At 45.3% G+C, this 14165-nt stretch overlaps 1 protein-coding gene across 4 annotated transcripts in view; it reads right to left on the bottom strand.

Moving 5' to 3' along the window:
- DOP1B (DOP1 leucine zipper like protein B) overlaps positions 1-14165 on the bottom strand; it is a 94439-nt gene that overhangs the window by 73062 nt on the left and 7212 nt on the right. The window lies entirely within an intron of this gene.

The following is a 14165-nucleotide window of genomic DNA, read 5'->3' as shown; positions in this document are numbered from 1 at the left end:
CTAGAGACTCACGGTGGCCAGTGAGGTGAGTAGAATGAATGAGCTGTCACTTCTGGCACAGGCTTTAGAAGCCAACTCAAACCTCATCAGGTTCCCTTTTCCTGCCTCTAAGATCATGCAAACCTGGGCCGAGATGAAGTGCATCGCAGCCTGGCTCCCTGAGAAATTTCAGAGCAGACACCACTTGCTGACCCAGTGAGGCAGAACTCAACCAGGCTGTACAAGTCCCTGAGACCAGGGCTTAACCCTCCCTATCCTGACTGATAACACACCTCTTTAAATGTGATTACAACAAACCACAGCCATTCGTTCCACATGAATGAGCTGGTTGCTATTTCTTTCTCATTTAAGTTTGTCATCCCACTTAATTTAATATGAAAAAATATATAGAAAAAGAAACAACCAAGAACTGAGGCTAGGACCAGTACACATGGCATGAGCTGTTCACTGTATGCCATTCATGTTAATCCACACAAACAAGGCATGTCTGAGGCAGGGAGTCAGTGCCTGTTGAGAGAAAGATACCCAGTGATGAAGGAAGATGTTTGATTTGAAAACGCAGCAAGAACAAAGGATATAAACAGGTAATACTTAGAAAAATGAGAAGATGCTCACCCTTCCTGCTAAGAAAAATGCAAATTGATACTACCATGAAATGCCATTTTTTCACCCATCAGATCAGCAAGTTAGATCAAAGCCCACAGGTTCAGGTCTAGAGCAGAGCCACCCAGAGATCATGAATCAAGTTTGCCAAACCCAGAGTCAGGATTTGGCCAGACAGAACTTGCCAGCCTGCTCCCTGGAGCAGTTACGACATTGAATCCCTCTGTACCATTTTCATCACTAACAACAGGGTTAAAATAGTGCCCAGGTCATAGTGATTGTGTAACACACTTCCCACAGAGCCTGGAGCTTAACATGTGCTTCAAAAGGGAGGCAAAACAAACAAGACTGAAGTTACTGTACCACGTGGTTTAAATGTGTGTGAGCTTGGGGGTTAGAGCCTCCAATTCTGGTTCCACCATGTGTTCATGCAATCAACAAACATTACTTCTCATCATCATGATAGAAAATTAAGCACAGGATTTAGAGATGGAGACAAAAGGCATTGCATTTTTAAAAGAATTGGCTGAAACCCAGTGATTTACTAATAATGCCCTGTATTGTCACAAAAGCAAACAAGGACACTAGGAAGATTACCAAGTGTTAACAAGAAAATCTGTGAAATACATGGTATTAGGAAGGAAAGGCTCAAATTGTTGTATATTTGGAAGTGAATCAACTGTAGACCCCAAACCTGGTGAGACTTCCAAGAAACACTGAAAAGTCAAGGAGGAAATCTGCATATCATAAGCGGTAGGGTTGAAGAACCTGAAATTTCCTTTTCAGAAGACAAAGGAAAAGATAAATAATTAATATTTGAGATTAAAGGGGAAAAGTATTATTTTTTAAATGATATTTAATGAAAATTTCTAAAGAAACATTTTGCAAGTTGTAACACTGGAGACCAGAATCACCAGGTGAAAATGCTTTTCCTGCAGGGGATTCAAGCACTTCTGTAAACAAAGGATTCCCCCAGACTGAGCCCCGCATCACACCCCGCCCCCTCTTCCCAAGTGACAAGGCAGCAGGAAACGGGGTTGCCGGCCCTATTTAAAAACACCTTCTTGTCGGAGGGGAACTAAACCCACTTCTGCATGCCCTAAGGACAGGGAGCTTTCTTCACCGTCAGCCCTGCCTCCTGCAGAAGCTCAGGGGCGGCGCCAGTGAGGAAGACCCAGTTGCCTCTGGTCAGTGGCGAAGGCCACGATAAAGGTGCCCACGCTGGCTCCCCGAAATTCTGCCCTTATGAGTCTTCTCCTTTAGTCTGACTGACGACTAACCCACGGCTATGAGGGAGGGAGACGTCTCCCTATCTTTAGGGCAGACTTCAAGGAGAAGGCGACTTACCTCATGATTCATCCCCTCCCTCCAGCTCCTAGAAATGAGAGCGCAGCCCTGTGGCTTTCTTCAGACACCCTTTCTTCGGAAGCCCCTCCACCTGTGAGCTGTCAGCCAACTCCTGCCCGGGCTGGAGCACAGAGCTTGGCCAATGTGGCCAGCCTCTTTCCAGGCTCCCAAAGACACTTCTCAGTAGGAAACTGAGGGGTCCTGCCGCCTCCTCTCTGAGAGGTGGGATCAAGCCTGATGCCCGCAGCTGTTGCCGCTTTTGAAAAAGGGAATGTTCTCCTTAGAGCAGCCCTGGCCCAGGTTTCAAAACTGAGTGCCCGTGCACTGCAGGTGGGCACTTGAAATGGGGTGGCTGTGGTGCGAACAGCACGCTGGCCCCTCAAATATTTAGACGTTGGATTTGTTTACCGAGTTACCATGTGCTCCAGCAACTCCACTTCCGGGTACACACCCAAAAGAGCTGAAAGCAGGGACTCAAACAGGTAATGTGCAGCCACGTGCACTGCAGCGTTCTTCCCAGCAGCCAAACAGGTAGAAACCACCCAAGTGCCCACGGAAGGATGGATGCGTAAAGAAAAGGTGGTGCACACGTAATCAATGGCACATTGCTCAGCCTTACAAAGGAAGGAAATTCTGACACACGGTACAACACGGGTGAACCTTGGAGACTTCATTCTAAGTGAAAAAAGCCAGTCACAAAAGGACAAATACCTATGATTCCACTTAGATGAGGTCCCTAGCGCAGTCGAATTCACAGAGACAGAAAGCAGATCAGTGAGTGCCAGGGGCTTGGGGGAGGGAGAAGCGCAGAGTTAGAGTTTCACTTTGGGAAGATGAAGGAGTTCTGGAGATGGCTGCACAACGATATGAATACACTGAACGCCACCGAACTGCACTCTTAACAGTGTTTAAGATGGTCAATTTTGTTATATATATTTTGCCACCACCAAAAAAGCAAAACAGAAATGAATGCTGTGTTCCAGGCATCTGTTCCTGTCAGCTGCAAGAACCATGAACTCTTGAGTGATGTTCACATGCTGGCTGAACTAAAAACTCTGTCCTGACCAGACACAATGGGGCTCCTTTAACAAATTCTGCCGGGACCCAGGTACTCAGCCCAGCCTCTGCTGAGTGTGAGTTTTAACCCTTCATTAGCAAAACAGCCACCGTGAACTGGGTCCCACTTTCTGGCGCCTGAAACTCCTGGTTTCTTCATCCCCGTCCCCGCTGTTTAAGAGCTGCCAGAGCTCAGGGAGTATCCATCCAACAAGGCTGCCTGTCTCTTTCCAGCCTCTGTCTCAGCTTCTGCTTTGGAAGGACGCTTCTCCAGAGTGAAAAACTCAGTGAGTATTTTCAGGGAAGTTTCGCTGTTTGGGTCGTGTTAATCTTTACGTATATTAAACACTGAATAAAAATGACGTATACTAAAAATTTTTTTAAAAGATCAGAGATACTCCTCTACAATGACAGAATAAACATCTCTGGGAAGCAGATGAATTGGGAAGGAAAAAAGGGCCATGTTTTCAAAATCAACTTGAACTTTTCAAAGGGTTAAACAGAAAGGAGAAACTATAATTAAACAGGGAATCAAACTTCCTTATTTATTTCACTCAGGCATGATACTATTTTAAAAGCATTCCTCGAGCTATAATTAAGATATAATCACAATATTTTTAACCTCATTGTAGTCATGGGCTCAGCAGGTTGACCTTAAAACAAAATAATAAAATACAAAACATAAGTTTGGAAGAAAAAGGTTCGAACCACACCCAAGCTTCATTGATTGAGACTAGGAAGTGTCGTAGTTGGCGCCACCCACGACAATGTCTGTGTTTCACTTTGACTTTACATCCGACAGTCTGGTATTCTCCAGGACGCTCAGTGTGATTTAGAATGGTTCTATGTAAGAAATATGATTAAAAATTCCAAAAGGGTAGACCATGAACTCAAAAAGTAATTTAATACACTTAAAATGATTCAAAAGCTGATTCAATAAATTTTGTGTTGTGTATATTTTACCTAAAATAGTTAAGATGATACATTTTGTTACACGTATTTTACCTAAAATGGTTAAGATGATAAACTTTAGTGTATTTTATCACAATACGGGTGGGGAGAGTTATATTTGATTTAAAACTGTTTTAGCCTGTAAGGTAAAATCTTCCACGTTTCTTTAACAGTACTGGAACAGAGCCCCACCTGTTCCTGCAGTGACAACGCTGACTTCTAACGCCAGAAGCCCATGTATAAAGGACGGATGCAGCCAATTTGAAAGCATGTCTCTCACCACGCAAATGGTAAAATGCCCGCAAGCCTTCCTTCTGTAAGCCGGTCAGCTGATTAGGATGTTTGTTTCATGCCAGGAAAACGAAGTTGTACAGTAAGAAGGCTGGCCAGGGGGCACAGCTTGAACACTCATTAAGTATTTGCCAAGGGACACCAAGAGCGCCCTTCCAGAAGGAATGAAAACAGACCAGACACTCAGTAATAACAGCACTGGCCAGGACTTCCCACATCAAAGTAGGCCAAGTAATGATGGCGAGTGACATGCCTCATCGGAAACAGCAGTGGCCTGGCCACCTTGCCAGTTTGGGAGGGCAGGGGTGAAGGGACGGCAAGAGAGCTGGAGAAACTGGCACAATATCAAGGCTCCCAGAGCACTGCCGGGGGTTGGGCTTTCACAGGTGGCCAGTGAGGTCAGCTTCTGCTTAACTGGGGGACTGACACGCATTCAAGTCCTCTGTAAACAAGGAGCTTCCTTCTCAAAAAGGTCACCAACTGAAATATCGCTGTACTGCCTTTGGACGGGTGTGCTGAACGCTAAAAGCAAACCTACCTGGCAGTGCACCCCATCAATCAACTCTCAGACAGCGATGGGGACGACACCCATGCCCCACCGTCCCAGCGTGTAGTAAAGCCACAAGCGGGGTGCTCTGGTTGACTGGCATCAGTTAGAGACGCATTAGAATACATTTTCTTTTACACATTTCTTGAAATTATTTTATTCCTTCTGAATCAGCTTTCCTTTATTGTTGTGAGTACTAACTTACACTTTCTGGGCCAATACCATGCAGCTTGGGTGGCAGCACAACCACAGGCTGTGCGTGGAGTACACCTGGGGAGACCTCCCATTGTGCTGACGGAAAGGTAAAGGCAGCTGGTTGTTCTAGGCCAGGACTCAGGCACCGGCCCCACGGGCCCCACTGGCAGCTGCTACTGACTAAACGTCTGTGTGGAGAACAACCCCGCTGAAGTGAACGAAGCGCTGGGCCTGGGTTTGGCAGTTTCCCAGTCTAACCGGTTGGCTCTGCTGTGGCGGGAACGCTGTGCCAGTGTCATTCCTGAGACAGAGCTCAGAAAGGCAGTGGCAGGGCAGCAGGCCCTGAGTCAGCCCACCTGGGTCTGAGTCAGGGCCCCACCTTCCACCAGGTGTCCAGTCTGTCACAAGGGACCCAACCAGTCTGACGCGCAGTCTTCTCACACAGAAAATGTGCTGTCACCTACTTAGTGGCCGGTCGTGTGGCTTAGACTCAAAAAAGGAGGTGGATCACTCACAGTCTCACCCCATTTCCATTTCCCCAGCTTGTCAGGGTAAACACTGAACGACAATCACGCACCCACACACGACCTGCGCACCAGGGTCCCTCCCAACGTCTTCGTTAAAATGACCTGGGAACCTCTGTGCTGCCTCAGAGGCCAAGCTCCAGCACACGTTCAAACACTGCTCTTCATTCTTTCCCCTTCTGAACTCAGTACATTTCAATCACAGAACCCGCTCACTCTCACCGCTCACACCTCTGTTCCCTGTCTCCCCACATAGAAACTCTAGATGGCTAGCTAGCTGCCATGCTTTGCATGTTTCCAGACTTACATTTTCTTCTGCCAGCTGCGGTGCCCTTGCTCGGCGCGCCCTACCTCCACACCCCTCAGCCCCCATGTGAGCTCTGCAGTGGCCCCGGCTGAGCTGAAATACTGTCCACAGAGCTGACGGCCTCAAGCAACTCTGAGCTTCAGTGTCTTCATCATTAAAAGGAGTTCAATGGCACCGACTTTGGAGGATCACAGATTTGAAAAACGTTGGAGACAAGCTTGTAACAGGGGCTTGACTAAAGGGAATCACTCTAGTTTGGGGGGGGGTCTATGGGCCAACTGGCTCAGAACTGACAGAAAATGGTGGGAGGAGGTCAAGGTGACTGAGTCCTGTAGTGAAACATTTGCAGTGAATGTGTGGACAAGCACACTGTTGCAACAGTCTAAACCCTGAGACACATGATACAGACAATGCAGAAATCCTTTAGAATTTATAGCCACAAAGCAGAAGATCCAGTAAAAGCAATCATACCATGAAGACACTAAATGATGCAGTACATGGAAATATGTTTTTTCTGCTTTTGCTTCCACAAATTTTAATCCATAAATGATATACTTAAGAAACCAGGAGTCAGCCCGATGGCTCAGGAGGTTAGAGCTCCATGCTCCTAACTCCGAAGGCTGCCGGTTGGATTCCCACATGGGCCAGCGGGCTCTCCACCACAAGGTTGCCAGTTCGATTCCTCAAGTCCAGTAAGGGATGGTGGGCAGCGCCCCCTGCAACTAAGTTGAACACGGCACCTTGAGCTGAGATGCTGCTGAGCTCCCGGATGGCTCAGTTGGTTGGAGCGCGTCCTCTCAACCACAAGGTTGCTGGTTCGACTTCCAGAAGGGATGGTGGGCTGCGCCCCCTGCAACTAGCAACGGCAACTGGACCTGGAGCTGAGCTGCGCCTCCACGACTAAGATTGAAAGGACAACAACTTGACTTGGAAAAAAAAAAGTCCTGGAAGTACACACTATTCCCCAATAAAGTCCTGTACCCCTTCCCCAAAAAAATCTTTAAAAAAAAAAAAATCAGCTGAGAAAAATTAGAAATAAATTCACTAAGATAGTCAGTTTCCAAATTCCCTAAATTGATGGTTTCCTACATGTCAACAACCAGATAAAACAGAGAGTGGGAAATAATCCCATAACACAAATACATGTATAAAATATTGAATATATTTAAGAAAGAGGACTTACATTAAGAAGAACGATGAAATTTTTAGGGACAGACACTTTTTAATCAACAAAGAGAACTATCATCACCTTCCTATGTGGGAGGGCCAACTGTGTAAAGATGCCACTTCTTCCCAAAATATTCCATAATTGTTACCTCATCCCCCAAAAGAGTTTTTAACTTTACAAATGATTCCAAAGTTCATCTGGAAGAAGACAATCTGGGAATGGTAGGAAACTTCTGAAACAGAAGAGTGGCTAGGCTGGGGTGGAGAACCTGGTCCCGCCAGATGAAAACATTATGAAGTACAGCCACTTTAAACACTGTGGCTCTGACACCAACCCACGCAGCTCAGTGGATCAAATCCAGTCCACTCGCAGACTCACGTGACTCTATGGCCAATGACACAGGAACTCCACTGCTGACAACGTACCTTGATGAAAATAGCCATGTACAGAAAGATGTTCATGAGAGCTTCATTTAGAATTATTGAAAACTACAAGTAAACCAATCTAACAAAAAAGGTCTTCTGGATCTTGTCCGTTTCCACACAAAACACACACACACGCACACACAGAGTACTACATATGAACTGTGCAACCTGCCTTTTTTGCCCCCTTATTTTATCACGAGTATTTTTTTCATAATAGTAACTGTAAGGCTATTTAATTTGGATGACCGCATGTCACTGTAGTGTTGTATTATGACTGCATGTCACTGTCCTGTTGTATTATGACCATATGTCACTGTACTATTGTATTATGACTACATGTCACTGTCCTGTTGTATTATGACCATATGTCACTGTACTATTGTATTATGACTACATGTCACTGTCCTGTTGTATTATGACCTGTTGCATATGTCCTGTTGCATGTCACTGTACTGGTGTATTATGACCGTGTGTCACTATAATGTTGTATTATGACTGCATGTCACTGTCCTGTTGTATTATGACCATATGTCACTGTACTATTGTATTATGACTGCATGTCACTGTCCTGTTGTATTATGACCATATGTCACTGTACTATTGTATTATGACTACATGTCACTGTCCTGTTGTATTATGACCTGTTGCATATGTCCTGTTGCATGTCACTGTACTGGTGTATTATGACCGTGTGTCACTATAATGTTGTATTATGACTGCATGTCACTGTCCTGTTGTATTATGACCGCATATGTCACTGTACTGTTGTATTATGACCGCATATGTCACTGTACTGTTGTATTATGACTGCATGTCACTGTCCTGTTATATTATGACTGCATGTCACTGTACTATTGTATTATGACTTACTCTACTGCCACTTCTCTATTGAGGGGGGTTACTTACAAGTTTTTACTGTTACATACAATAAAACAGTGAGGGTTTTTATATTTACTTTTGTGTTATGTTTCTAGAGAATTAAGACAAATGTACAATAATCCTTACTAACTCTAATCATTAATCATTTGGGAAAAGCAAAAGCCACAAGGAGCTATTACTACACTCCCACTGGCTGAAATAAAAAGACTGCCCACACCAAGGACTGGCAAGGATATGGAAGCACTGGAGTTCTTGTACACACTGCTGGTGGGGAGCAAAATGACACAACCACTTTGGAAAACAGTCTGGCCGTTTCTTTAAGAATTAAATATACACCTACTGGGAGCAATCCAATTGTCCATTAAAAGAGAAATGGATAAACAAATGGTGTATGTCCACAAACTCCTACTCAACAATAAAAAGTAATGAACTATCAATACACACAACTTGGACTACTCTCAAAACAGTTGTGCTGACAGAAGCCAGATAAGAGAAAAAAAGGATTACACACTGTATGATTCTGTTTGCACACAACTCTAGGAAATGCAAACTCATCTACAGTGACAGAAAGCAGATCAGGGTCGCCTAGGGACAGGGGCAGAGGGGAGGGAGCGAGGCGGGACCACACAAAGGCACAGGAAATCCGGGGGTGACGGATCCATGTCTTCTATCTTCACATGGTGATGGTTTCGCAGGCTATACATGTCAAAATTCATCAAATTATATCCTTAATCTGATATCCTTATATCCTTAAATATGCCTAGAGTTTACCATAGGTCAATAGAGCTGTGAAAAAAACAAGACCATTTTAATGTGTTTTTTTTTTAGTTTTTTTTTTAAGGAGGGCACAGTTCACAGTGGCCCATGTAGGGATCGAACCGGCAACCTTTGTGTTATTAGCACCACGCTCTAACCAACTGAGCTAACTGGCCACCCCCCAAAAAAAACATTTTAAAAAGATAAACGGGAATGTCTACATTTGACTCAAATACAAGCTTGATTATTGGTACTCATGTTCAATCAGTTGTCCTTTTTGAAAAACAGCCAAATTTAACTGATTATTATTAATCTGCTTGGGCTGCAGTAACAAAGTACCACTGACTGGGCGGCTTAAACAATAGACATCTATGTCTCACAGTTCTGGAGACTCGAAGTCCAAGATCAAGGTGCCAGCTGATTCAGATTTTCCTTCTGGACTGTAGACGACCATCTTCTTGCTGTGTCCTCACACGGAAGAATGAGTGAGTTCTCTCTCTCGCTCTCGCTCTCTCTCTCCCCTCACCCCCCTTCTTATAAGGCCACAGTCCTATCAGATTAAGGCCCCACCCTGATGACCTCATTTAACGTTCAATACCTCCTGGAGACTCTAGTTCAGATACAGTCAGACTGGAGGTAAGGAATTTAGGAATTTAGGAATTCAACCTAGGAATTTAGGAGGGAGACACAATTCAGTCCATAGCATAGTCCTTACCATGGTCTGAAATGAAGTTTCTAGCTTCGCAATCCTCTTGGCAAAACTTATAAAATGTAAGTGGACCACAAAGCCCCTTCCCTTATCCATAAACACAATTCTGCTGGACAAGCTTTTGTCATTAGATTACTGGAGAAATAATTCATTTGTCCAAATCTGGACTATTTCCATCCCTCCAACAGATCTGAAAGGAAGAATGGCAAAAATATCCTTTGCCCACACCCAGAATAAACGGACTATCCTAGCTATAAATTACTGAAAGTGTTCCAGACTCCTTTCAGCAAAGGGAAGTACTCTTCCCAAAAGGCCGTGTTTGAGCGGCTCACAGAGAGGCAGCTCTCACAACCATGAGCCAGCAATGCCTTTGCTGATTCTCAGCTCCTTCTAGATAACCTGGGGTCAGGGAGGAATAATGCCACCGGAGCCCCCACACGTCACCTACCAAAAGGTGACAGGACAGTGGCAGAGGATTCCACAAATTAGCAATGGGAGTTCTACGTAACGTTCCATTAGCTGCACCTTCCACACTGTGGCACCAAGAAAAATCAGAAAAGGGTCTACTTTATTCAAAAGTGAAACGAGTAATAATGGCCGACAACGTCCTTCCAATTTGGTCTCTTCTCATAAGGCACTAAGGCCCACGTCTTCCCAATCGGTCTTTACTACCCCACTTATCTGACAACTTCTACTGTCAAGGTTATCACCCCAGACGGCAGCAAAAAGTTGCTGGGAAAGGATGAAAATAATTGCCCAAACCAAGGTACTCCAACAGGTGGGGCTTCACAAGCGAGGTGACAAGATGGGAGCAGGCGTCATGGAGGCTGAGAGCTGCAATTCCTCAGTAAGGAGGCTGAGAGGAGCTCACGGCCTACCCCACGCACTTGTCAGTCAGAGTCTGGTCCAGCAGGGGTCAGGAGCAGCGACTGAAACTGCCTCTCAGTGGGAGGAGGAAGACGATGGGGGGACTGAAAGGGTCCTCGCAAGGAGACACACTGGAGGGATAAGCCCCCCAAAAGACACCCCACAACACAGCCTCCACAAAGAAGCAGGTGCAGAGCTTGTCAGACGCAGTCAGATGGGGCACAAGTCACTGTGCTATGTCTGAATATCTGTGTCCCCCAAGATGGCGGCATTAGGAGGTGGGGCTTATGGGAGGTGATAAAGTCATGAGGGTGGAGCCCTCACGAATGGGACGCATGCCCTTACAGAAGAGACCGCAGAGATGGGACACAGACAGAAGACTACGAACCAGGAAGCGATTTCACCAGTGGGAATCTGCTGCCACCTTGATCTTGGACCTCCAGCCTCCAGAACTGTGAGAACGTGAATTTCTGATAAGTCACCCAGCCTGTAGTATTTTGTTACAGCACCCTGACTGGACTAAGACAATTGGGAAGGCTGCCTTGAGTGATTAGGAAGTTCCAGGGACATATCACCAGTTCTTCATGATGCTCTGAGCCGCACAAAAATAGATATAGACAGATAGATAACACTCTACTCTTCCATACGTCACATACTGAAAAACCATCTGGGCTTCCATCAGAAATGAGCTTTTTATAAAAATTGAAATGAGACAATCTACACTCATTGTCAGACCTTGCTATAAGCCAAGTTGTATCCCCTAAAATTCTTATGTTGAAACCCTAACCCCCATCACCTCAGAACATGACTATTTGGAGAGAGCACTTTTAAAGATGCAATGAAGATAAAATGAGGTCATTAGGGAGGGCCCTAATCCAATATGACCGGTGTCCTTATAAGACAGACACACACAGAAGAAAGACCCTGTGAGGACACAATGAAAAGGCACCACCTACAAGCCAAGGAGAGACTCCTCAGAAGAAACCAAATCTGTCAAACCCTAATCTGGGATTTCCAGCCTCCAGAATTGTGAGAAAGTCAATTTCTGGTAAGCCACCCAGTCTGTGGTATTTTGTTAGGGCAGCCTGAGCAAACTAAAACAGATTCCCAACTAAAGATGCTTTATCTGATCAAATACTACTATATTTAACAGAGAAATGTAGCTGATTAGGGCTCGGGTAAAAATCAGGATTCAGGGGCGGCCGGTTAGCTCAGTTGATTAGAGGGTGATGCTCTTAACACCAGGGTTGTCAGTTCGATCCCCACGTGGGCCACTGTGAACTGCGTCCTCCAACTAGATTGAAACAACTACTTGACCTGGAGCTGATGGGTCCTGGAAAAACACACTTAAGAAAATAAATTCAAAAAGTTAAAAAAAAAATCAGGATCCAGTTCAGGTTCATCGAGTTTTCAGGTGGAAGAGATCTTGGAGCTGATCAGTAAAGAGCCAGAACAGCTCACCTCCAGCTGGTGTCCCAGCTCCTGCCCACGTTCTCCCAATAGCAAAGCACTCGTCTGAAGTACCACAATACCGAGGATCTGCTTTAAAAAGGAAGTGTCTGTAATTAAGCAATAACGTTTTAGAAGCTAAAACATGTAACAACACCCAAGACCTCCTAGTTCCCTTGCTATTCATGTCACTGGCTTTCTGGCCATTTTGTGAAACAAGCTATTGAACAAAAGCAGCAAAAAAAGGGAGTTCATTTGGGGCCATTTTTTTAAAAGAAGCATTAGTGACAAGGTTTTTAAATGTAGAATTTATTAATTTCTACTATCCTTCCCTTCTACAATCAAAGTTGTAATCCAGGCTTGGTACAGAGGTTGGGTTCATAAGGGCTCAACATACACTGTTGATTAAAACTTACCTAAAAATAATCAGTGAAAGATGATGGCTTGAAGTCTCAGATAAACAATTACGCAAATATTACCCTATTCATGTTGGTTTGCCAAAAACTGTAAAAGATAAACTTTTCTCTAATACAGAAAAATTCTAAAAATGATACTGAAAGGTTAGCAAGTTTTTAAAATGATACAACTAAAAGTTGTATATAGTTTGACAAACCAAGACCTTTCGGGGCTTAGTTTTCTCATTTGTCAAGAGTTTGATGAGTCTTCTGTTCTATGGTTTTGTTTTATAACCTGCAATCACCTGCTTTAATTAGAAAACATCTTGACCTAACCTTTGTATACAATATTGCTTCTATTTCCATTATAAAGGCTTTTTTTTTTTTTTACTAATTCATCACAAATTTACTCACTGAATTCTTGTGTACATGCATGAGTCCAAGAAATCTAACCATCACTAAAGCCTTAAGAAAATTCTGTATTTACATCAACTCCTACTAGGTACCTCTGAATACAGAAGTAATCACTAACGCTGATAGAGGCTTGCTCCCTCCAGCACCTTCCCAAACGCTCATCTGGGTGCTAAAGTTGCCCACTGCCGCCTGTCACTCGGACTCACTCCCCACCCATCAGCCAGAGGGGTTCTCCTAACAGGTAAAGCAGCCATCACCTCACCCCAAGCCTTCCTGGAGGCTACACGGCCTCCCCTCCCTCCCTCACAGAACAAAACCACAGATCTGTGCTGGCTTCGCCTCCTCCCTCCCCAGCCACACCCTCCCCCTACTGTACCTTGGACACAGGCCGGTGGCCCAGATGGCCTCCCTGCCAGCTTGCTCACTGCATCTGGGCCTCAGCTCAAATCTCAAATGTCACATTATCAGAGAGCCATCTCTGTCTCAACCAGCACCCCAGCTTCGTCCCTCCCTACCCCACATCCCTGTGTTAGTTGTCCTCTGAGCATGCAGGACCCAACAGCATATGTTTATCTGTTGTCTGTCTCCTGCCACCAAAGCCCTGCATTCCTTGAGAGCGGGAACTTTGCGTTCAATGCTGTGTCCCCAGCACCTAGTGCCCAGTACTCTGTGGCTCTTCCACTGTTATCAGTTAGCTAGGGCTCCTGTGACCAAGCACCACATATCGGACAGCTTAAACACAGCAATGGATTCTCACAGCCCGGAGGCCAGCAGTGCGAGATCGAGGAGCCAGGGGGTTGGTTCCTCCTGAGGCTGTGAGGAAGAATTGGCTGCAGGCCGCTCTTCCAGCTTCCGGCGGTTTGCTTGGGCCATCTTTGGCGCTCCTTGGTTTAAAACTGCATCCTGACCTCTGCCATCATATTCACATGGCATCCTCCCCACCTGCATGTCTATGTCTGTGCCCACATTTCCCCTTTCTGTAAGGGCACCAGTCCTACTGGGGCAAGGCCCACCCTAACTGACTTCGTTTTAACTGGATTAGCTCGGTGAGGACCCAACTCCAAATAAGGTCATGTTCTGAGGTGTCTGGGGTGGGGGTTAGGACATCAACGTATCTTTTTTGGAGGAGACAATTCAACCCACAAAAATCACAGCCACATGATACTGGGCAAGTTGGTTAACCTTCCCCGGTAAAATGGGGCTAATAACTGCACCTACCTGATTCAGACGAAGACGGTGCCCGACAGCAGAGGTGTACCCGGTCCCCTTACGTGAGCCACGC

The sequence above is a fragment of the Rhinolophus hipposideros genome (assembly GCF_964194185.1).
Source record: "Rhinolophus hipposideros genome assembly, chromosome: 2".
Lineage (NCBI taxonomy): Eukaryota > Metazoa > Chordata > Mammalia > Chiroptera > Rhinolophidae > Rhinolophus > Rhinolophus hipposideros.
Note: the sequence above shows the minus strand (reverse complement) of the source record. Positions and strands in the feature narration are given on the sequence as shown.